The 24,841-nt window shown below is 46.8% G+C and overlaps 1 protein-coding gene across 1 annotated transcript in view; it reads right to left on the bottom strand.

Annotated features, from left to right (window-relative positions):
* The window catches only part of LOC142250054 (complement factor H-related protein 1-like), a 513,811-nt gene that overhangs the window by 402,443 nt on the left and 86,527 nt on the right, over positions 1–24,841 (bottom strand). The gene's annotated exons all lie outside the window — the stretch shown is intronic.

Below are 24,841 nucleotides of genomic sequence, written 5' to 3'. Positions count from 1 at the left end.
GCCGCACGGCGCTTAGTCGACGATCTACCGGTAGTGGCAACGGGGGCAACGGGAAGCGGAGGACAGACAGAAGTAGGACCGGGGTCGAGGACGACCGGATCGGGCGTCTCGGACCGGGCACAGGACAGTGACTCATCCGCAGTTGCCGGTGGCATCAGAGTCTCAATCGTCAGGGACGGTGGAACGACGCCGGAGTGCGTCATCACTTCTGGTTCTGGCGGCACCACAGGCACAAGTGCCAGGATCTGTGGTACAACGCTGGACTGCGTCATTTTCTCCTCTTCTCGTGACATAATAGGGTCAGGTGCCAGGGGCTGAGGAACGGACTGTAGACAGGTATCATGGCACGAGGGACTCCAGCGAGAGATTGCGCCAGAGCGCCAACTGATGTCAGGGTCATGGATTTGTAGCCAGGGCAGACCCAGCAGGAGCGCAGGAGTCATTCTCGGGATGACGTATAACGCAATAGTCTCAGTGTGCAGGGCACCAATACAAAGTCTCACGGGTTCGGTGGTGTACCGGACAGGTTCGTATAGTGGTTTTCCGTCCACGGAGGCGAACCAGAGGGGTTTTGCAAGCGGGATGACCGGTATCCGATAACGGTCCACGGTAGTTTGTAGGATGAAATTACCCGCTGCTCCCGAATCAATGTGAGCCTCTGCCGTGAACTGGGTTTTCTCGGTCGTGACCTGGACAGTCTGTGTAACCGGGACTGAAGGGATTCCGGTACCAAGGGTGGCGGTTCCCACCATCCCTTGGACTTGGGATCTACCTGGTCTCTCCGGGCAAGAACGAAGCAGATGTGTACCGCTTCCACAGTAGAAACACAGGCCCCGGGCGAGTCGCTCTGCACGGCGTTGCTCGGCTTGGCTCAGCCGGTCTATTTGCATAGGTTCAGGAGTAGAATCGCAGAACGGCAGTGGCGGGGGAACGGTAGACCTCTGCGGAACGGAGATGTGACGGATTGGTCGTTTCTCCCGGGATACTTCCTTGGTTCGCTCTTGGAAACGGAGGTCAATCCGGGTGGCTAGGGATACCAAAGCATCCAAGGTACGGGGAACGTCACGACCGGCTAATTCATCCTTGATGCGACCGGAGAGCCCCTCCCAGAAGGCTGCCGTCAATGCCTCGTTGTTCCAGCCTAGCTCGGAGGCAAGCGTGCGAAACTGGATGGCGTACTGGCCCACTGTCAGGGTTCCTTGGCGTAGCCGGAGGAGCGAGGAGGTAACCGCGGTACTGCGTCCCGGTTCATCAAAGGTACTTCGAAAAGCCTGAAGGAATTCCCGGATGTCGGTCGTCACCGGATCCTCGTTCTCCCACAACGGATTTATCCAGGACAACGCCTCGCCTTCCAGGTGGGACATCACAAAGGCTATCTTGGCTTGATCGGAAGCGAAGAGGTGCGGGAGTAATTTGAAGTGCAGCGAGCACTGGTTCAAAAACCCCCGGCAGTTCTTGGGGTCCCCAGCATATCGAGGCGGTGCCGCGAGGCGGAGTTGTGAGGCCGCAGAGACAACGGGTTCGGACGTAGAGACTGGTTGCTGCGTGGACTCAGACGAGGCGGCGGTCTGCAGCGTATATAACCGGTGGTCCACGGACGCCAGGAATTTCAGCATCCGGGTCAGGGTTTCACGCTGTTGTGCCAGCTCCTGGCGCAGCTCAGCCAGCTCGGATGTTTGCGCTCCAGCGGGATCCATGGCCTGATCAAACTGTCAGGGCAGGGAGGACTGGTAAGCCCAGGAGGTGGATCCACTGGACCGAGTATCCCACCGGAGGGCAGGGTACACGGCAGCCGGAGCACTGGCGTGGCCGGGACAGGTATAACCAGGTCAGCAGAGTCACAAAGTTCTTCAGGACGGTAAGGAAGACAGGCACAGGTACCAGGGAGCAAAGACAAGAAGTCTACAGGACACGGCACCAGGGGGCCTGAGCACCTAGCACAAAAGATAAAGCTTCTAGACACGGTGATCAGGCCCCGCCCACATGGAAAGGCAAGTCTTATATACCCAGCACAGCCTCATGTCATTTCCTGCTTCAGGTGTGCTGGGCCTATAAGACCAGGAGAGTGGGCGCGGCCTGGTCCTATACAGAACCATGAGGCCAATACTCAGAGTCAGACTCCTGAGACCAGAAGCAGGACTCAGGGGAGCAGGAGCGGGAGCGGCAGCCATGACTGGTGGACACATGGAGTGGATCAGTGGGTAAGGAGTGGTGCTGGGACACGGGGAGCGTGACACATATGGAGCGGTGTTTTGGATTATTGTCTTGCTGAAATATCCATCCCCTGCATAACTTCAACTTCGTCACCGATTCTTGCACATTATTGTCAAGAATCTGCTGATACTGAGTTGAATCCATTCGAACCTCAACTTTAACAAAATTCCCGGTGCCGGCATTGGCCACACAGCCCCAAAGCATGATGGAACCTCCACCAAATTTTACTGTGGGTAGCAAGTGCTTTCCTTGGAATGCCGTGATTTTTTGCCTCTATGCATAACGCCTTTTTAATATGACCAAACAACTCAATCTTTGTTTCATCAGTCCACAGGACCTTCTTCCAAAATGTAACTGGCTTGTCCAAATGTGCTTTTGCATACCTCAGGCGACTGTTTGTGGCGTGCTTGCAGAAATGGCTTCTTTCGCATCACTCTCCCATACAGCTTCTCCTTCTGCAAAGTGCGCTTTATTGTTGACCGATGCACATTGACACCATCTGCAGCAAGATGATGCTGCAGGTCTTTGGAGGTGGTCTGTGGATTGTCCTTGACTGTTCTCACCATTCTTCTTCTCTGCCTTTCTGATATTTTTCTTGGCCTGCCACTTCTGGGCTTAACAAGAACTGTACCTGTGTTCTTCCATTTCCTTACTATGTTCCTCACATGGAAACTGACAGTTTAAATCTCTGAGACAACTTTTTGTATCCTTCCCCTGAGCAACTATGTTGAATAATCTTTGTTTTCAGATCATTTGAGAGTTGTTTTGAGGAGCCCATGATGCCCCTCTTCATAGGAGATTCAAATAGGAGAACAACTTGCAAGTGGCCACCTTAAATACCTTTTCTCATGATTGGATACACCTGCCTATGAAGTTCAAAGCTCAATGAGGTTAGAAAACCATATTTGTGCTTTAGTAAGTCAGTAAAAAGTAGTTAGGAGTGTTCAAATCAAGAAATTGATAAGGGTGCCCATACTTTTGCACCAGTCAAATTTTGTTTAAATGCGGATTGCACATTTTCTGTTAGTACAATAAACCTCATTTCAATCCAGAAATATTACTGAGTCCATCAGTTATTAGATATATGAAACTGAAATAGCTGTTGCAAAAACCCAAATTGTTATAAAGAAAAAAGGTTAACATTAATAGGGGTGCCCAAACTTTTTCATATGACTGTATTGATGACCTTTATCCACTGTGAATGCAAGATGCTTATTTGCCGTTCATTGTATGCATTGTTGCTGACCACCCACAAGGGGCCGCTGTTTTGCATCTGTCTTTGACTGTTTGGTCACTATAGCAATAGCAAAACGGTCTTCGGCTGTGGACTTGGAGACCGCAGGAGATGCTGTATGTGAGCTGAAGGAAAAGCAAAAGGTGTGCGTAACAGAAAGAAGCCGCGGCGGAAACACTTAGGTGGATTGTGAGGAGACTCGTGTTGGAGTTTGGTTAGGAGGACCGTAACGCCTGTTAGCAGCATCCTGTGCCGGAGACCACCATTCTTCAGTTGCTGGCTATACTGATTACCGTGAGAGGATCGTCAAGTCTGTATTTATGGCAACTGGACACCACAGTATCCGGGTACAGTAGGCTGGACCTAGCCAGGACTGCGTGCATGCAACACTTTGTTTTGGTAACAAAACACATATCTTTCTGCTTAGGCCGACTTGATAGACAATAAGACTTGCTGCCTCTTCTCTGTCAGTTTGTAAGTTACAGTTAAAATCCTAGAGGGACAGCGACACATGTTTGCATTGACTGTTGCTTTACAAGATTTCCAGGACTGTGTTGCTGAGCTCTGTGGTTTGCCTTACCACTTTTATCATCTGCCTTATCCGTGAGGCTTCAGCAAACAGGGGTATTCAGGGGAGTTAATGGGTTTTGTCTATGTTTAGGTGGATAAGCTGTAAGCTCTTGTGCTGTGCCACTAGTAGGTCGTGTACACACACACACACACACACACACACTTAGGCGGGCTTTGCACACTACTACATCGCAAGCCGATGCTGCGATGCCGAGTGCGATAGTCCCCGCCCCTGTCGCAGCAGCGATATGTGGTTGATAGCTGGCGTAGCGAAAATTATCGCTACGCCAGCTTCACATGCAACTCACCTGCCGTGCAATGTCCCTCTGGCCGGCGACCCGCCTCCTTATTAAGGGGGCGGGTCGTGCGTCGTCACTGCGACGTCACACGGCAGGCGGCCAATGGGAGCGGAGGGGCGGAGATGAGCGGGATGTAAACATCCCGCACACCTCCTTCCTTCCGCATATTCTACGGAAGCCGCGGTGACGTCGGTAGATGTTCCTCGCTCCTGCGACTTCACACATAGCGATGTGTGCTGCCGCAGGAGCGAGGAACAACATCGTACCGTCGCGTCAGCGTAATTATGTCTTACGCCGTCGCTGCACCGATGATACGATTACAACGCTTTTGCACTCGTTAATTGTATCATCTAGGCTTTACACACTACGATATCGTCTGCGATGCCGGATGTGCGTCATTTTCAATTTGACCCCACCGATATCACAGCTGCGATGTCGTAGTGTGCAAAGTACCCCTTACTCCTGCTACGCAGAGGGATTACCTAGTATTAGGCAAATGTTTAGACAGTCCCTTGGTTAGGCAAAGGTCGGTGAGAAGGGGGTATAAATCGACATTACGAATGGTGCAGCATAGGGGTTTAGGCTTTTGGACTTGTGAATAGATTGTTCTATTCTTTCTGTTTTATGCATGGTTGTTATTGTTTGTTTTGGTAAAGTTAAACAATGATTTATCAACCCAACTGCCTAGAGTCCTTTTCCTGGTGCGCGGTTTTGTTGTATACTGGGGAGCCCACCCTGTACACGACTTTAAATGAAGCATAAGTCGCAGTGGAAAGGTCACTATGCTACAATGCGCCCTAGCGGGGCGGGGCAACCACTATCTGCCCCATCAAGTGCATCTGTGTGCTCTTCATCCTCTGTGACTGTGGGGACAGCAGTCACACATGCTTTTGGACGCAGACCTTCCATCTCTTTACCTGCAACAGGCAGTGTGATTGGCAGGTCGTCAGTTCTTTTGGAAGTGGAAACAGCTGCTGGTGTTGAGCTCTCTCAGACATCGAGAGCACCCCCTTTGGATGAAGGCAACATTATAGCTATGCGTGCACCTTCCTCACAGATTTGCTGGACTACCTGCAGTTAAAAAATGTGTAGCAGAAATGGAGAGGTAGTGTAGTAGCTTTTTTGACAGCAGTGGTACGTCACTGACTTTCACAGACACTGATACCATGACCCAAAGAATTGCCTGCACTTTTTGCAATTAAAAATTGTGTAGCAGAAATGGAGAGGTGGTTTAGCTTTCTTGACAGCAGTGAGAGGTCACTGACTATCACAGACACTGATTCTATGCCCCAAAGAATTGCTTGGACTACCTGCTTTTAAAAAATCGCTAGTAGAAATAGAGAGGTGGTGCAGCTTTCTTGACAGCAGTGGCAGGTCACTTACTATCACAGACACTGATACTATGCCCCAAAAAATTGCCTGCACTTTTTGCAGTTAAAATTGCGTAGCAGAAATGGAGAGGTGGTGTAGAATGCAGAGGTGGTGTAGCTTTCTTGACAGCTGAGGTACGTCACTGACTATCACAGACACTCATACAATGCCCCCAAAAAATTGCCTGCACTTTTTGCAGTTAAAATTGCATAGCAGAAATGGAGAGGTGAGGTAGAATGCAGAGGTGGTGTTGCTTTCTTGTCAGCAGAGGAACGTCACTGACTATCCCAGACACTCATACTATGCCCCACAGAATTGCCTGAGCTGATTTTGACAGATACTGTGAAAAACCCTTGCACAGCGCTGGCACAGACCTGCCTAGCAAAAATGGCTATGAACTGCTCTAATCTTGCCCTTAAAAGGGCTGAAATTACAACTAGTTCCTAATCCCTAAACCGACGTGTAGATTGCACTTTTTAAGTGTATAGCACCCACAGCAGCAGCAGCAGTGGGAGCGGTGACTGTCACACACCCGCAGCAGTGAGATAATGGCGGCGATGGGGAAAATGGCTGGGTCTTATAGGGCAAGAACATGTGACATGCACAGCCAATGACACATGCCCTTGCTTGTCTGGGAAAAATCCACTTAGCTGTGTGTTTCCATGATTGGCTGACAGCCTGGCCCGCCCCACTGTACGCGCTGTTAGGAAAACAAAATGGCGATCGACATTCTTTCAGCACTCAGCAGCACTGATCTAAACCTCGTCCCCCCCGCACACTATACGCTGAATTTTGATAATATCATTAGTATCAGTGACTGACAGTATTACAGTGAAAAGCCAGCTAGTAACTAGCTACGCTTTTGGTGATCGAACCGTTATCGAACGGTAACTCGAACGGTCAAACATGAAGCAAATCGTTCGAGTTCGTCGAACGACTCGAACACCGCCCAAAACAACTCGAATTTGAAATTGGCGAACGGTTCGCTTCAAACATCGCTCATCTTTAATTACTAGTCCTCCCAGCCATATACACTGATGTGCAAAATGCTAAAACAATGTTTTCATTTTTTGACTTTCAGATTCAATATCTCACGATCCACTACAGGTTCAAACATGAGACTTCATTCATTTTATAGGAAATCATCTTGGTTGTTTCATACATAAATTTGACTTGCAACTATTTAGCATATGACTGGTTATACAGATTTTTGACATGTCACTGCACTACTACTGTTTTGCTTCTAAAAATGTAAATTTAATTCTTATTATTTTGCGATTATTTTGTAAGTCCACCTTTGGCTTTCAACACTGAATACTTCTGGGCATACTCTCGATCAGATTCCAGCGTGTCTCGACTGAAATTTGATGTCAGGTATCTTCTACACGTTCCCAATGATCACTTGGGTATGTATACAGCTTTTTCTTCAACTCTACATACAATTGTTTAAGTTGAGGTCTGGGGTCTGTGAGGCCAATCCAGCACCTCCACTTCATAGTCATTAAACCATTTTTTTGTCAATCTCGATGTATGCTTTAGGTCGTTCTCCTGCTTGAACACTATGTCATCCTTTTTGATACCCATAGTACTAGGGTATATGAAATAACTTGACTTGTAGAATACTTATATATAGCAATGAACAAACTTGTTCAAAAAGTTTTACCAATTTCAAATTCAGTACGAGTCTTGGGTCATTTGGCTCGGGCTCGGATTCACGAACACTTTTTTCAACAATCGGCAAAGATTGGTTTTGTTCGGTAACTGTTCGTGATTACACTGTTTCAGAAACCATTGTCTTCTGGCCCTTCACAGCCCTGTCAAGTATTGGCATGGCTGTGATTGGTCATGAAAACCACTGTAAAAAAGGAAGTAAAATGGTTAAAGCAGGACATACTTACAGTCTCCGCGTGGCTATAAAACTACTTCCGGGGCCGCTCATTATCCTTTACGCATATGCACTGCAGTGAAGTGTAAAAATAAATAAATAAAATTGGTGTTGGTTCCCCTTATTTTGATAACAGGGCAGATAAAGCCAGTGGCTACAGGCTGCAGCCCCAGCTGTGCGTGTTATCTTGGCTGTGTATCAAAATACATGAATTCCAAGCGGCTTTTTTAAAATTATTTAAAATAAATGAAAAAAAAATGAGGTGCATTCCCCCAATTTTGATACCCAGCCATGATAAAGCTGACAGTTGGCTACTGGTATTCTCAAGCTAGAGAGGCCCATGGCTATTGGGCCCTCCCCGCAGCCTAGAAATAGCAGACTGCAGCCGCTCAAAATTGTCACATCCATTTGATGTTATAATCCCGACACTTTATTCAGCTCATCCTGATTGTCCTGGTGCGGTAGCAATGGGGGTAATAAGTGCTTAATGACAGCTCACAGCTACTAGTAAGCCTTAGATTACTAATGTGTACAGGTCCATGAGACTCCCCATTTCTAATATATAAGTCAAAAGAAATAAATACAAACACCAAACAAAATCCTTTATTTGAAATAAAACAGAAAAGACCCCCCCCCCCCCTTTCACTTCTTTATTAACCACCAAAACTCCCAGGTCTGAGGTAATCCATACAAGATTTCACAACTATCCCGCCTCTGCTACACTACTGAAGTCACAGCACGGGCACATTACAAATATGTCCACATGCTGTGGGCTTCTGGCAGAGACTATCTGAGCTGCAGCTGTTCAACGCATACAGCTTTTCTGTGTATTTCCAAGTAAAGCCCTCCCGCGATACTTGGCGCAAGTGCTGAGGGCATTGAATTGTGATGAACTCATACTGTCACTGCTCGTGCCCACTAACATTTAACTGTTTGACCAGCTACACTGACCTTGGATAACCTCCTCCAGAGGTCTTCTCAGTTCACAGCAGTAATTTGCAAGGAGATAAACTGGTGAATGAATCTTTTGTCTTTATTTCTTTAATAATTATTTTCTTTTTATGTCTTTCAGATTCGCTTTTGGAGAATGCCGTGGGACATCACTATGGATTATCGCTGACTTTTTATAAATACATTTTTAATAAATTTTTAATAAATTTGTGAACGAGGACTGTGGTTGTGGGGTGTTTGTTTAAATAAAATGTTTTTCTATTTCTACTGGATTAGTAATGGGGGTGTCTGCTAGATGCCCACACATTACTAATAACAAGGCGTGATGCCAGCTGGCAATTCACAGCTGGCATCAACCCCATACATTACACCATTTATCACTGCACCAGGGCAATGAGAAGAACCAAATACAGAGCCAGTTCTGGCGCTCTAATAGTTACGTAACTTCTGGGGCGACTGCGGGCTGCTATTTTTAGGCTGGGAAGGGCTAAACAACCATGGCCCTTCCCACCCAAAACATATCAGCTCCAGTTATCTTCTGTCCCTTGCCGAATAGATACAGTAAATAGATTATAGATATAGTAGAGCGAAAGATAGATAATAGATAGATAAATAGTTTGTACAGCTATTTAACAGAGTTAATAAATAATTTTAGAAACAAGAAAACATCGGTTTCTCCCTGATTTTCCTAACCAACCCACATACAGCAGCATGGGTGGGAAAGGCCATGGTTATTTAGCCCTTTCCATCATAAAAATAGCAGCCTGCAATCACCCCAGAGCTGGTGCATCTATTAGATGTGCCAAATCTGGCGCTGTACTCAGCTTTTCCCATTGCCCTAATGCAGTGGCAAATGGAGTAATATATGGGGATGATGCCAGCTGTGAATGTAATGAGCCGACTTGTTGAGTCCAATATTTTGCCCGGATGTCCACATCTTGGTTTTAAATGGATGGCTGGACTTCATTTAGTAGTCCACCAGCTGACATGACACTAACATAATGCAGTTTTACAATTTTCTAGGTCGAGAGACTACTACCGATGAGATGTATGATGCTGTTTCTCTTTTCCTGGTAAATCTTCTCAGCTGCTTCTGTAGCACCTCTGAAGCCATCAGGGTGCTACAAGGTTCTGCAGCCCCTTAGAGACCCTGAAATCCAGTGTTGGTAACAACAAAAGCCCAGGTAATCCCAGTTTTCCCCAAAAATCCCCCATACAATGGTACATAGCTGGGGTTGGACCAAAGGACGTCCGCCTAGAGGTGGAGCCAGTCCAGTCCACTGGTTGACCAGGTGGGAGGGGCAGACTGTGGACAGTAGTCAGAAGGGAGTCTGCAGTGAAAGAGAGCAGACAGAGAAGTCAGTGCAGTGGAGAGTGAGAAGTTGGACATTAGGAGTAGAGATGAGCGAACCGGTCGCGGTTCGTCTCGAGTTCGGTTCGCCGAACGGGCGTCGCGTTCGAGTTAGGTTCGGCGAACGTTCGACGAACCAAACTCGAACCACATAGGAAACAATGGCAGGCAATCACAAACACATAAAAACACCTAGAAAACACTCTCAAAGGTGTCCAAAAGGTGACAAACAACTCACAACACAACACAAACACATGGGAAAGTGACAAGGACATATACTCATGCGAAAACAAAAGAGCAAGACAAGGAAAAAGAGGAGGAGACACAGATATGAGTATATGCAAGGGAACGTCGATGCCATTACTGTGCAACTTGAACCGTGCTCATTTTAGGCTTCCAATCTGGATAAATTGCCTGAGGTCACCACGTACGCCTTGGGGATCTTGTTGTGTCCCGCAGCCAGCGTTTTCTCAGAACGTGTCCTCAGTGCTGCTGGGGGTGTGCTGACAGCTAAGCACATGCATCTGTCCAATGACAATGTGGACAGACTAACGTTCACCAAGATGAACAAGTCATGGCTCTCAGAGGACTTTTCTTCCCCTGGGTCAGCCAGGGGAGGTGAAAGGCACGCGTATTATTGAGAGTGCTTCATGCAAAGCATCTTTTTCATCTTGAAAATGGGGGTCAACTGATGCCAGTCAAGTGGGTTGTGTGTGGCCCAATTAGTGGAAACGAGGGAGACTGTGGTTGGAGTCCCCTCGCTTTTGAAAAAAGAACCAAGATGAACAAGTCATGGCTCTCAGAGGACTTTTCTTCCCCTGGCTCATCCAGGGGAGGTGAAAGGCACGCGTATTTTTGAGAGTGCTTCATGCAAAGCATCTTTTTCATCTTGAAAATGGGGGTCAACTGATGCCAGTCAAGTGGGGTGTGTGTGGCCCAATTAGTGGAAATGAGGGATACTGTGGTTGGAGTCCCCTCGCTTTTGAAAAAAGAACCAAGATGAACAAGTCATGGCTCTCAGAGGACTTTTCTTCCCCTGGCTCATCCAGGGGAGGTGAAAGGCACGCGTATTTTTGAGAGTGCTTCATGCAAAGCATCTTTTTCATCTTGAAAATGGGGGTCAACTGATGCCAGTCAAGTGAGGTGTGTGTGGCCCAATTAGTGGAAACGAGGGAGACTGTGGTTGGAGTCCAATTGCTGTGTTTACATGCTTTTAGAAGGGCATGACATGGCTTAGAGCTTGACTTTCAGCATCTGCAAACTGTTGGCTACCAAAATGCTTCCTTTCCAACCTTTTTAACCGAGGATTTTCGAGACCTTATGCCCATCGCAGTGCCCCAAGAGCCGATGCCCAGGCGCCACTCCTTCTCCAACAAAGGCATCCACACGCTACACCAGCATGTCGCACCAAACATCCCCGCTTCTTTGAGAAACTGTGTGACAGGGTGCATTTCACCACAGATACTTGGCCCAGTAAGCATGGACAGGGGCGTTACATGTCGTTGACTGGGCAATAGGTTACTATGGGGAGAGATGGAGAAGAGTCTGCTGTACAAGTCTTGCTGTCCCCACGAGTTGTATCAATCCTTCCTCTGTATGTAGAAGTTAATACACTGCTTCTGCCTCCTCAACCTCGTGTGGGTCATTCACCTCGGCCCAAACCCTGTGTGGTCAGGGCACCCTTCCTTGTAACTGCGCACAAGGAAAACCACACACCTCCTTACAATGCTGGCAGCAGAGCTCAATGCCATCATGCGGTCAAATGTTACTTTGAAATGTATGGGAAATGTGAGTCACACCGCTGAGAAGTTGTGGACGGTTAGCTCTGGATACCAAGTTTCATCAATGGTTGTCACTCAACCAGCAGCCAGGGAAGGCCGGGTGTGACAATGATGCAAACATGGGTGCGGCCCTTCGCCGTGACAATGTGACACACGTGCCTTGTGTGGCTCACGTGTTGAATCTAATTCTCCAGCAATTTTTAAAACACCATCCCGGCCTACATGGCCTTGTGCAGCGGGTACGCTCGCTATGTGCTCACTTCCATCGTTCGCACACAGCAGCTAAACAACTTTCGTCGCTCCAGAAGTCTTTAGGTCGGGTGGTTAATCGCCTGAAATGCGATGTGCCGACACGCAGGAATTTGAATCTGCACATGTTGCAGCGATTGTGGCAGCACCGCCGAACCCTGCTGCAATACGTTATGACATATAGCCTAGCCTAACTTGATCCAGAGGTGGTGCAGATCACGCTGCTGGAGTGGTGTCAGATCAAGGACCTATGCACCCTTCTACACAGTTTACAAATGTCGACGAAGATGTTTAGCACTGGCAATGCCATTCTCAGCGTGACAATTCTGGTCATCTACATGATGGAGCACACTGTAAGCATTTTTCAGAGTCAGGTGTTGGGACAAGAGGAAGGGGAGGAAGTACAGGAGGAGTCATATGCGGAAGGGATAACAAGATCTACGAGGTCCAGATAATCAGCGGCACCTAGGCGGCAGTCATGGTGGGGGAGAGGGATTAACAAGGGCGGAAGGTGCAGGAGCCCATGAAGAAATGGAGGACGAACTGGTGATGGGCATGGAAGACTCAGCAGATGAGTGAGAGCTTGCTCACATTTCGGTTGTGCGAGGTTGGGGGAGAGGGCAGAAGAAGGAGGCACGATTCTCACCTCTGCCACCAACACACCAAGGAATTGGTCCTCCTGGATGCACAAGACACATGAGCGCCTTCTTGCTGCACTACCTACAACATTACCCTCGGATTGTACGAATTCGAAGTAATGCTAACTACTGGGTTGCCACACTGTTAGATCCCCGGTACAAGACAAAATTTGGCGAAATAATTCCTGCCATAGACAGGGACGCACGTATACAGGAGTATCTGCAGAAGGTGGTATGCAATCTTAGATCTGCTTTTCCACTAAAAACCAGTGCTGCACAGAGTGAATCTCAACGCTTTGTCATGGATAGGAGGAATTGGTCTTTTACTTGTCCACATCTGAGGGACCGAGGGCTGGCTGCTGTGCTGAGATGGCATTGAGTACGGTGTCCCTGCAGAGTTGCACTTTTGGTCATATACAAAATGAGTCGAAAAAGGACAGATGCTGGTGGAAAGGGGAACAGGTGTGTTGGAAAGGGGAAAAAAGTTTTTGTCCGTGGGTTTGGTGGTTAAGCAAAAGTAACATTTGCTGAAGAAACACCATCTGTTACGGTGGGACTGGCAGATTTGGATAAGGTGGTATATACTATGTTACCGCTATATAACGAAAAATTAATAAGAAAAAAAAGAGAAAGGTATATATCCCCATCAGCAGTCAGTGTCCACCGTGCTCCCAGATGGAAAAGGAGAGGCTGGAAACTGGAAGGTTAGGTGGAGGATACAGAGCTGTGTGGCTATGAAACTAATAGTAGCCTGAACCGAGTTAGACGCCACTCGGATCTGGAGACTGGGAGCCCTGTTAGCGTCACAGGGTCCACACGCCCACCCAGCCCAGGAACTCCCTGTTAACATCACAGGGGCCATTGAGTATGCTGACCGTGTGCATTGGGGCCACACCTGTGGACAGCAGGCGCATCAGCAGCAGCAGGCCTGTTAATGCCACTGGGCAGCACAAGCAGGACTGGTAGGACAGGAGCTGGTCTTAACCGTTCTGCGTTACCAACTGTGGTGGCGGCCTGCATCGACGCCCTATCCCTGCCTACCTCTGGCCTAAAGCCGCAATGGGTTCAACACATGGAGGTGTGCTCTTTCGGAGCATAATAGAAGACTGCGCACCTCCTTGTTGGCTCCAGCTCGTTTTATAACCTGGGTCCGCCCCAAACCAGGGTGGACCACAATGCACCTCCTGGAGACAAAAGAAGAGTGACACGTCATGAGTGGCATAACTAGCGTCCCATTTGGAGCCGCAACTTCAATAATGACCTAATGGCTGCCACGACACAAACACCTTACCGGTCATCGTCTGACCATCAATAATGAGGTGACAAGTCATATGGGCGGGCCTCTGCAAGCCATTTGGGAGTGACCTGGCCACAACGTCAGGACACATGATGCCCTGTGGTCTATATGGGCCCCCCACATAAGGGGCAGGGCCAAAGAGTTCATTACCGGACCTAGTCTCTGATGCAGTAAGTGCCTGAGCATGCTCAGTAGCATGAAATACAGTCTCTGAAAAAAGACTATCAGCTTTAGCATGGTGTCTAGGCACAAAACAGTACTTAGACCCGGCACGGAGTGCAAGTACCTGTGCAAAGAGGCTTTTCGCACTAAGTGTGGGAGCATGTGCTGTATCCCGAAATGAAGACTTAGCCTCAAGAATGGCACAGTCAGGCTGAGCATACTCACTAGGCGAAACACTGTAGTTAGGCTGCGGCTGGGGTAAATCGGCACACGCATGCGCACTAGCTGCCTCTCCACACTTACACGTGGAGGAGAAATTGCTCTTTGGGTGTGGACTTGGAGATGCTGTCTATGAACAGAAGGAAAAGCTAAAGGTGTGTGTTACAGCAAGGAGCCACCGCGGAAACACTTCGTTCAATTGTGAGGGGAGTCATTTTGGAGTTTGGTGAGGAGTACCGTAACGCCAGTGAGCAGCATCCTGTGCCACAGACCAACATTCTTACGGTGCTGTCTATACTGCTTACCGTGAGAGGAGCGTAAAGTCTGTATTTCTGGCAACTGGACATCACAGTACCCGGGTACGGTAGGCTGTGCCCAGACAATAATGCGTGCACGCAACACTTTATTTTATTAGCAAAACACATATCTGTTCTGGGTAGGCCGACTATTTATAGACAATAAGACTTGCTGCCTCTGCACTGTCAAATTGTCACATACAGTTTAAATCATAGAGAGACAGCGACACATGTTTGCATTGACTGTTGCTTTTCAAGATTTCCATGACTGTGTTGCAGAGCTGTGTGGTTTGCATTCACACTGTCATCATCTGCCTTATCTGTGAGGCTTCAGCTAACAAGGGTATTCAGGGGGGGTAATGTGTTTTGTCTATGTTTAGGTAGATAACTGGGAAGCTCTTGTGATGCGCCACTGGTAAGTCGTGTTCGCACACACACACACACACACACATGCACAAACACACAATTACTGCTACGCAGAGGGATTAGCAGGTAGTAGGCAACAGAATAGATTGTTCAATTATTTAAATTGTATGCATGGTTCTTATTGTTTGTTTTGGTAAAGTTAAACAATCATTTATCAACCCAACTGACTAGAGTCCTTTTCCTGTTGCCTGGTTTTGCTGCATACTGGGGAGCCCACCCTGTACACGACTTAAAATGAAGCATAAGTCACAATGTGAATTTCACAGTGCTACAATGCGGCCTAGCGTGCCTGTGCAACCACCGCCTGCCCCATCAAGTGCATCTGCGTGCGCTTCATCCTCTGTGACTGTGGGGACAGCAGTCTCACATGGTTTTTCACACTGAACTTCCACCCCTTTACACGCAACAGGGAGTGTGATTGGCAGGTCATCACTTGTTTTGGAAGTGGAAACAGATGGTATTGTTGAGCTGTCAGACATCGAGAAAACCAACATTGGATGCAGGCTACATTATATCCACACCTGCACCTTCGTCACAGATTGCCTGGACTACCTGCAGTTAATAATTGCATTCCAGAAATGGAAAGGAGTGTAGAGTGCACATGTGTTGTACCTTGCTTGGCAGCAAAGGAACACTAACTTAGTATTACAGACAATTTTAGGAAGGCAGAAAAAGAGTCAGCTCTTTGGGCAAATTAAATAGCGTGGCAAAAGTGGACAGGTGGGTACAGTGGCCGTGTTCTGTGGGTACCAGGACAGTAAAGGAAGCCTCACTTTCTATCCCTCCGAATGATCAAATGCAGCAAGGAATTCCCTGAGTTTGCTATAAAATGAGCGTAGCAAAATGTGCATGAGGGTATCATGCAGAGGTGCTGCAAATAGCTTTTCACCAGTGGGACACTAATGGAGTACAACAGCCACTTCTTGTATGCCACTAAATGGCAGCATTTTTTGCTATTATTATAGCTTATTAAAAACAGAGCAGGAGGGTGTCATGCAGAGGTGCTAGAAATAGCTTGGCACCAGTGGTGCACTAATGGAAGTCCAACAGCCACTTCTTGTATGCCACTAAATGGCAGCATTTTTTGCTATTATTATAGCTTATTAAAAACAGAGCTGGAGGGTGTCATGCAGAGGTGCTAGAAATAGCTTGACACCAGTGTGACACTAATGGAGTACAAGAGCCACTTCTTGTAGGCCCCTAAATGGCAGCATTTTTTGCTATTATTATAGCTTATTAAAAACAGAGCAGGAGGGTGTCATGCAGAGGTGCTAGAAATAGCTTGTCACCAGTGGGGCATTAATGGAAGTCCAACAACCACTTCTTGTATGCCACCAAATGGCAGTATTTTTTGCTATTATTATAGCTTATTAAAAACAGAGCAGGAGGGTGTCATGCAGAGGTGCTAGAAATAGCTTGACACCAGTGTGACACTAATGGAGTACAAGAGCCACTTCTTGTATGCCCCTAAATGGCAGCATTTTTTGCTATTATTATAGCTTATTAAAAACAGAGCAGGAGGGTGTCATGCAGAGGTGCTAGAAATAGCTTGGTACCAGTGGGGCATTAATGGAAGTCCAACAACCACTTCTTGTATGCCACCAAATGGCAGTATTTTTTGCTATTATTATAGCTTATTAAAAACAGAGCAGGAGGGTGTCATGCAGAGGTGCTAGAAATAGCTTGGTACCAGTGGGGCATTAATGGAAGTCCAACAGCAACTTCTTGTATGCCACTAAATGTCAGCATTTTTTGTTATTATTATAGCTTATTAAAAACAGAACAGGAGGATGTCATGCAGAGGTGCTAGAAATAGCTTGGCACCAGTAGGACACTAATGGAGTACAACAGCCACTTCTTGTATGCCACTAAATGGCGGCATTTTTTGCTATTATTATAGCTTATTAAAAACAGAGCAGGAGGGTGTCATGCAGAGGTGCTAGAAATAGCTTGGCACCAGTGGGGCACTAATGGAAGTCCAACAGCCACTTCTTGTATGCCACTAAATGGCAGCATTTTTTGCTATTATTATAGCTTATTATAAACAGAGCAGGAGGGTGTCATGCAGAGGTGCTAGAAATAGCTTGGCACCAGTGGGACACTAATGGAGTACAACAGCCACTTTTAGGATGCCACTAAGTTTACTCAGTGTTTGCTAGTATAATGGCTTAGTTACAATGAGTTTGAGTGTGCAATGCAGAGGTGCGGCACATAGATTTGCACCAGTGGGACACTAATGGAGTACAACAGCTACTTCTTGTATGCCACTAAATGGCAGCATTTTTTGTTATTATTATAGCTTATTAAAAACAGAGCAGGAGGGTGTCATGCAGAGGTGCTAGAAATAGCTTGGCACCAGTGGGACACTAATGGAGTACAACAGCCACTTCTTGTATGCCACTAAATGGCAGCATTTTTTGCTATTATTATAGCTTATTAAAAACAGAGCAGGAGGGTGTCATGCAGAGGTGCTAGAAATAGCTTGGCACCAGTGGGACACTAATGGAGTACAACAGCCACTTTTAGGATGCCACTAAGTTTACTCAGTGTTTGCTAGTATAATGGCTTAGTAACAATGAGTTTGAGTGTGCAATGCAGAGGTGATGCACATAGATTTGCACCAGTGGGACACTAATGGAAGTCCAACAGCCACTTTTAGGATGCCACTAAGTTTACTCAGTGTTTGCTAGTATAATGGCTTAGTAACAATGAGTTTGAGTGTGCAATGCAGAGGTGATGCACATAGCTTTGCACCAGTGGGACACTATTGGAAGTCCAACAGCCACTTTTAGGATGCCACTAAGTTTACTCAGTGTTTGCTAGTATAATGGCTTAGTAACAATGAGTTTGAGTGTGCAATGCAGAGGTGATGCACATAGATTTGCACCAGTGGGACACTAATGGAAGTCCAACAGCCACTTTTAGGATGCCACTAAGTTTACTCAGTGTTTGCTAGTATAATGGCTTAGTAACAATGAGTTTGAGTGTGCAATGCAGAGGTGATGCACATAGCTTTGCACCAGTGGGACACTAATGGAAGTCCAACAGCCACTTTTAGGATGCCACTAAGTTTACTCAGTGTTTGCTAGTATAATGGCTTAGTAACAATGAGCTTGAGTGTGCAAAGGGCAGGAGGGTACAGTGGCAGGGTTGTGGGTCTGGGTAGAGGAAAGGAAGCCTCCCTTTCTGTCCCTCCTAATGGGGAAATGCAGCGAGGAAATCCCTGACCTTAGCTACACAGACGCTGTCATCTTGTGTAGCTGTTAACATCTGTTTTCACGGACCTGACTGTCACCTATGGCTCTGACCCTGTCGGTATTAGCCCTTAAAAGGACTAATAGAAACTTCTATCCCTATTCTGTATAGCGCTGTGTTTAGAGCATACACAGCAATATCGGAGACAGGAGCTACGCCAGCAATGACTGACACCCAGACGCCTAAGAGATAATGGCGTCCAGACGGGCAGATGCCCGTATTTATAATGCAGGGACATGTGACATGGACATCCTATCACACATGCCGTTGCTTCTCTGGCTAAAAGTCCACTTAGCTGTGTGTGTGTCTGGGATTGGCTGACATGCTGGCTCACCGCACTACACGCGCGCGCTTAGGGGAGGAAGACAAGGAAAAAAAAAAATGGCGATCGCCATTATCCAAACAGCAGTGATCTGAATGCGCTGTTCCCGCACACTATATGCTGAAATTTCATAATATTGTGAGTCACAGAGTGACTTACAATATTACAGCGGAAAGCCAGCTAGTAATTAGCTTGTCTTTTTGCTGCTAGAACCGTTCTCGAACGTATCTAGAACTATCGAGCTTTAGCAAAAAGCTTGAGTTCTAGTTCGATCTAGAACAGCCCCCAAAATCACTCGAGCCGCGAACTGGAGAACCTCGAACCGTGAACCGCGCTCAACTCTAGTTAGGAGACAGTCTTACTCGGGTTAACGGTGACCTGTTACCCAGTAGATTGGTGGAGTACTCCCGGGACTACGAACCGATGGGGTACATGACCCTAGGACAGAAAAGAGCTCCAAGCCGACCTTTTAACATCTGCACAGCAAGGGCACCATCAAGGACCTCGCTGACCCTAAAAATCCGAAGACACAGTATCAAAGGGAGAACTGGGGACAGGACCAAAGACTCCAACCTCACAGGGCTCATGCTACTGTCAGGCGGACAGAAGTGGACAAACCACCAGACAGGGACCCCTAGTTGCTCTACGCCACGGGAATCAATTCACCAGAGACAGGTGCAGGGGAAGAAAGTACCAGAGAACCAAACTGGCACTGGGACAAAGGGGACCTGGAGGTGAAACCAGCCGGCCTCGGACAAGCAGTTATCACCATCCAGCAGTGAATAAAAGCCAGTTGCACTATATTTCTGTGTGGACTACCTTCTTCTGACGCCCGTTACATCACCCATCCTCTGTGGTCTGGCCCTGTTTGCGGAGTGCCTACCATCCAGACTGCAAATAACACCAGCCCCAGTAGTGACATTCTGTAGCAGCGGTTTCATACCTATCCCTAATCTAACCTAATCCCTTGTAAATACACCCCCATCACAAAAAGGGCCCAGGGCACGGAACCGGGCAACAGCCACCACTGTGACATTCCCAAGACATACACTGCCTGGAACCGAGTACCCCGCATCCCTGGGCGCGACACTTCTCGATTCAAACCAATGACCATTTGCTTGAGAATCAACCTAATAACACACTAAGTTTTTAAGGAATGTGAGAACAGGTTGTAATTTGGAACATACAGAAAGAAGATTTTTCCACCACCAGGAGCAAACCAGTAACAATGCAAGTGACATGACAAAAATCTGAATAACTAATCATATGCTAAATAATTGCAAGTCAGTTTATGTATGATATAGCCAAGATAATTGTCTATTAAATGATGGTTTTCTCGCATTATCACATTAGAAGCTAAACCCAAAGTAAAAATAATATGGACATATACTCTGCTGTACATAAGTAAAAACAATATTGAATATACTGTAAATAAACAGAGTACTTAGCAAAAACTATTTTTGCTCAAAAAAGCATAAAGCCATCCCACCACGACAAGGTGTACCCAAATTGGGACTTTGCCTAAACACTCTCTGATATTAAAACCTTTCCATGTGTCATAACAGACCTGAATCTGAATAAGGACAGAGAGTGACTGGGTCCCAACTATGAACACCCAGCCATGGCAAGAATCATAAATGTAATGCACAGCTCAGTCAAATTGGGGTTGTCGCGGGTGGAGGAGGGGACGCAGCGCTCCCCCACTGCTCGGGTCCGGCTGCCGCTGCTGCTGCGGCCTGCTGCTGCTCGGTGGCTCGAGCGATGGGCCGGATCCTGGGGACTTGAGCGGCGCTCCTCGCCCGTGAGTGAAAAGGGGATTGGTTTTGGGGATTTATTGTCCGTGACGCCACCCACGGTTGTGGTGATTGTGTGGACACCACCGCTGCTCTGTATGGGGATCCCAGGAGCGGTGACAGGGAGCAGCAAAGTTGTTGGTTCTCCCCTCCGTGGGTAGGGGGTGGTGGTCCCGGGGCCCAGTGATGAGGTGGGGGATGAGGGATGGTGGGGCCGGTGCAGGGCAGGGCTTGGCGGAGTGTAGGGACGCGGGGGCAGCGCTGTGCCTCACGGCACTGTGGTACTCGCTCAGCCTGAGACAGGGACACAGTTCTCGGTAAAGCACATGGCTGGAAAGACGGTTCCCACGGACGGCTGCTGTTGCTTTTCCCCAGTAGTTGACGATGACGGTCCCTTTTCCTGCACCTAAGTCTATGTTGGTAGCGATGGGTTCCCACCGGTAACCCGCTCCCCGGCTTGGATATAAGCCGGAGGAGCCCCTTCTTGCCCGCAGGCGCTGGCCCTGGGAAACTGGTGCCTTGGCGGTGGCGGTGTCTCCCCTTCACGGTTGGACTGTTGCCTTCAATCGGGACTTAGTTGTTTAGAGACCCGGAGGTCCCCCTCACTGACGGATTTGGCAAATTCACGGCGACTCCTAGCCTTGCCGGGATCCGAAAGGCCCCTGCCAATGGTGCTGGCTTCTCTTCGTATACCGCTCCGGTACCGCCGGGCCACCACCCGTCCATGGTCCTTTCGGCAACCTCCAATCAGCCTCTCCTGCAGACGGTCACCGCCGTCTGCTAACCTTGCTGTCTCAGTCCGGGGACACACCCGGACCAACTTCAGGGTTTCTCAACTGTCACTTTCTCTTCCACCTTAACTCCTCTCTCTTGCTCCTCTACCACTTCACTCTCTGGCTAATCTGATCTCACTCAACTCAACTTCTAACTGTCTGGTTTTCCCGCCTCCAGGGCTGTGAACTCCTCGGTGGGCGGAGCCAACCGCCTGGCCCACCCCCTGGTGTGAACATCAGCCCCTGGAGGAAGGCAACAAGGATTTTTGGGTAGCTTTGGTTACCTATCCGGGGTGTAGGGTGTGGTGGTGTCATAACCTGTGACCCCTGGCTTGCCCAGGGCGTCACAGGGTCACAACCATTTTTGTACTGAGTACAAGAGAGTAAGGCAAATCCAAAAGAATGAGCAGGAGCATGATTTGACATCCATGCAAGTTAGAGCATGTTCATACTGGTCATTAAACAAACAAGATAAAAATAATACGGATATATACCCTGCTGTAAATAAGTAAAAAGCAATAATGCATATCAATAAACATAAGGTACTTAGTAAACACTATTTTTGATGAAAAAGCATAAAGCCATCCCATCTGAATGAGAACTTATTCAGATTGAGGACTACTCTGACACATGGTAAGGTTTTAACCCCTTCACTCAAGGGCAATTATCCATTTTTGATTTTCCCTCTTTTTTTCCAAGAGCCATAACTTTTCATTTTTCCGTCAATATAGCCATATAAGGGCTTGTTTTTAATGGAACAAGTTGTACTTTTGAACAAAAACAATAATTCTGCCCCATATTGTACAGAAAAATGGGGAAACAAAATCCAAGTGCAGCGAAATTGTAAAAGAGTGCAATTGCACGATGGGTTTGTTTTTTTTTTTTTTTATTTATAGTGTTTACTATTTTGGAAAGCTGACCTGTCATTATGATTCCCCAGTTCAGTACAAATGCGTAGATACCAAACCTATACTTTTACTATTATCTAAGTGGTGCAATAAAGTTTAGTTTTGTCCAAAAAAAGAATTGCTCGTTTTGTTGCAATTTCCAAGACCAGTAGCATTCTCATTTTTTGGGATCTGGGGCTCAGTGATGGCTTATTTTTTGCGTCTTGAGTTTATGTTTCAAATTATACAATTTTTGGATAGATGTGCTGTTTGATTGTCTGTTATTGCATTTTAATATAATGTTATGGTGACCAAAAAAAAAATATATATTTTGGCAATTGGATTTTTGTTCTCGCTATGCTGTGTGCCAATTAAGATTAATTGATTTTATATTTTGAAATAAAAGGCATAATACTAATTAGGGGTAATTTTTTATTGTTTTATTTTCAATGACGCAAAAAGGGGGTAAAATTAACTATTATTTTTTTTATTTTTTTATATTTTTTAAAATTTTATTTTACTTTTTCTATTGATTTTACTAGTCTCCCTGTGGAACATTACCACTGCACAGTTTGATTGCTTGTGCTGATAAGAGCAATGATTCAGCATTGCTCTGATCAGCAGAAATGCTGTGTGCCGGAGCTCTGCTAGTGTGGTGCCCCTGAGGCTTCAGTCGCCGCAGAGTATTGCACCTGATTTAAGGTGTAATGCTGCACCCGGATCCTGAGGAGGTCGGTATTGTTATCACCACTTACGCACTCAAATACACAACCAGGTTGGCCTCCCCAATGGGGACCGGGCTAGGGTAGGATGTTAAGGTTGTCTTCAAATATGGGGGGCACTACCCACTAGTGACAAAGAGCTGGTGGAGGAGCAGCCACTTAGGGGGAGTTAGGTGTTCAACACAAGAGCCAGGAGATCTCCAGCAGGTGAGGAAAGGAGCAGACGTGCCCCACAAGTGCTCTGGTGGGACACAGGAGTTCACGCGGTTGCCGAGGGGAGAGCTTCATTGCTTCCTCCGAATCGGCGCCATGCAGGGCGCAGGACCCTAGGGAAGATCACACTTCAAGTTGGTTTTCCAGAATCTGCCAGTACAGGGAGGTTTTAAGCTTCCCTGGTCACAAAGAGCCGAAAAGCACAGTGCTAAGATAGGATGCGGCGCCTTGGACAGCACCAGACCTCAGTGTGGAGCCGTGGCACCTGCAAATAGGGACAAGAGTACTACTCGAGACGAACTGGGGTCCCCAAGTAGCTTTAAGCCACAGGGATCAAACACACATGGCGCTAGGAGGACGGGACCCACCAAGCACCACACCGGACTGACCTCTGAATTGATTTGGGTTCATCGGAGCCCATCACAGCGGGTGATCAGTACTAATCGGTGACGAGTAATTCAGGTATGAGACAAACCAGTGCCTACATCCCCCTGCTGCCTGGGTGCTACACTAGCATTCACAGGAAGTTAGTCATGGCAGTCACAAGGATCATCATCTGACCCCATGTTGCCATGAAAACTCATTGGCTCTCCGTGATTCCTGCTAGTACGCATTAGATTACACTGTCAGAGTTTGGGGTTAAAAGGCACAGGTGGAGCTCTGATCAACCAATGCCTGTTAGCCTCAAATCTCTGTTGATCAGACCAGCAGATATGTGTGGAGATTACCGTCGGCTCACGATAACGGGACAGACATGGCCAAGGAAAAACCAGTACATTCTTGGTCATGAAGGAGTTAATATTAGAGCGTATTAGGTACATCCCATATTGGGTGTACCTTATCACTGTCAGATGGCTTTACACTTTATTGATCAAAAACCGTACTTACTAAATACACTATGTTTATTTATATGCACTCTCGATTTTTACTTATTTACAGCAGGGTATATGCCCATATTATTTTTATCTTGGGTTTTGTTTGTTTAATGGCCCATGTTATCATGCACTTATAATTTGCATGTATAACAACTCATGCTTCGGCTAATTCTTTTGGTGTCACATAAGAAGCTGTAGCATACGGTGAGATATGCAGCCTGAAAGCTCAAAGCATTTTACCCTTTTGCTCTTCAGTGTATGTTGTGCCTCACCTTGCGTCCCTGCCTATCTTTGCATGCTTTTCATATCTTGGTTTATTGTGCATAGCGGCCTCCTCTCTGGTTCCTCAGGAGATATAAAGAATAACTCAACAGCATTTTAAGCAGACAGGTCTAGTGTTGTGACTAGGGATATTCCAGCCTCTGCAGGCACCTTGGAACCTATAGGGGCTGTGCAGCTATGGATTCTAGTCTCTACGAGAACCAATAGTATGCAGGGGTGGCTTCATAGAGATAGGCTTTATTTTATTTTGAAACCTGTGGATAACATTGACATTACCCTTGTAATCTTAAATTCCAGACATTCTCGGGTAAAGTTGTGTTTTATTTAAAAATAAATAAATAAATAAAAAATTAAGCACTTGCATTACACAGTTAGCATACACAATCTACACTGCAGTGCATCTTGGAAGTTTAAGCTTTGTTACAACTGCATAGACTATAAAACAGGTATCTGTCATTTATAGTATTTTGAATATTTTGCAAAGTATTACTATTTCACTTAATTTCTGTGGATAATGAAGGCAGAAAAGTTTTCATGTGTTCTTTCATATCGCTTAATCGATCATTTTTACATCGCTTTGAATTATTCTGCATTGTTCGCTTCTAGGAGATTCTTATTGCCCCCACAGTAGTCAGCCGAGTAGCCTATTATCTGATTTGGATGAAGGCATTCTAGTTCTTCTCCCAGTGATTGCTAACAGTGTTCAAATGATTGTCATCTCATGTGTAAGGCCATGTGCACACGTTGCGTTCAGTATCTTGCAGAAATGAACGCAT

The sequence above is a fragment of the Anomaloglossus baeobatrachus genome, chromosome 8, assembly GCF_048569485.1.
Source record: "Anomaloglossus baeobatrachus isolate aAnoBae1 chromosome 8, aAnoBae1.hap1, whole genome shotgun sequence".
Taxonomy (NCBI): domain Eukaryota; kingdom Metazoa; phylum Chordata; class Amphibia; order Anura; family Aromobatidae; genus Anomaloglossus; species Anomaloglossus baeobatrachus.
Note: the sequence above shows the minus strand (reverse complement) of the source record. Positions and strands in the feature narration are given on the sequence as shown.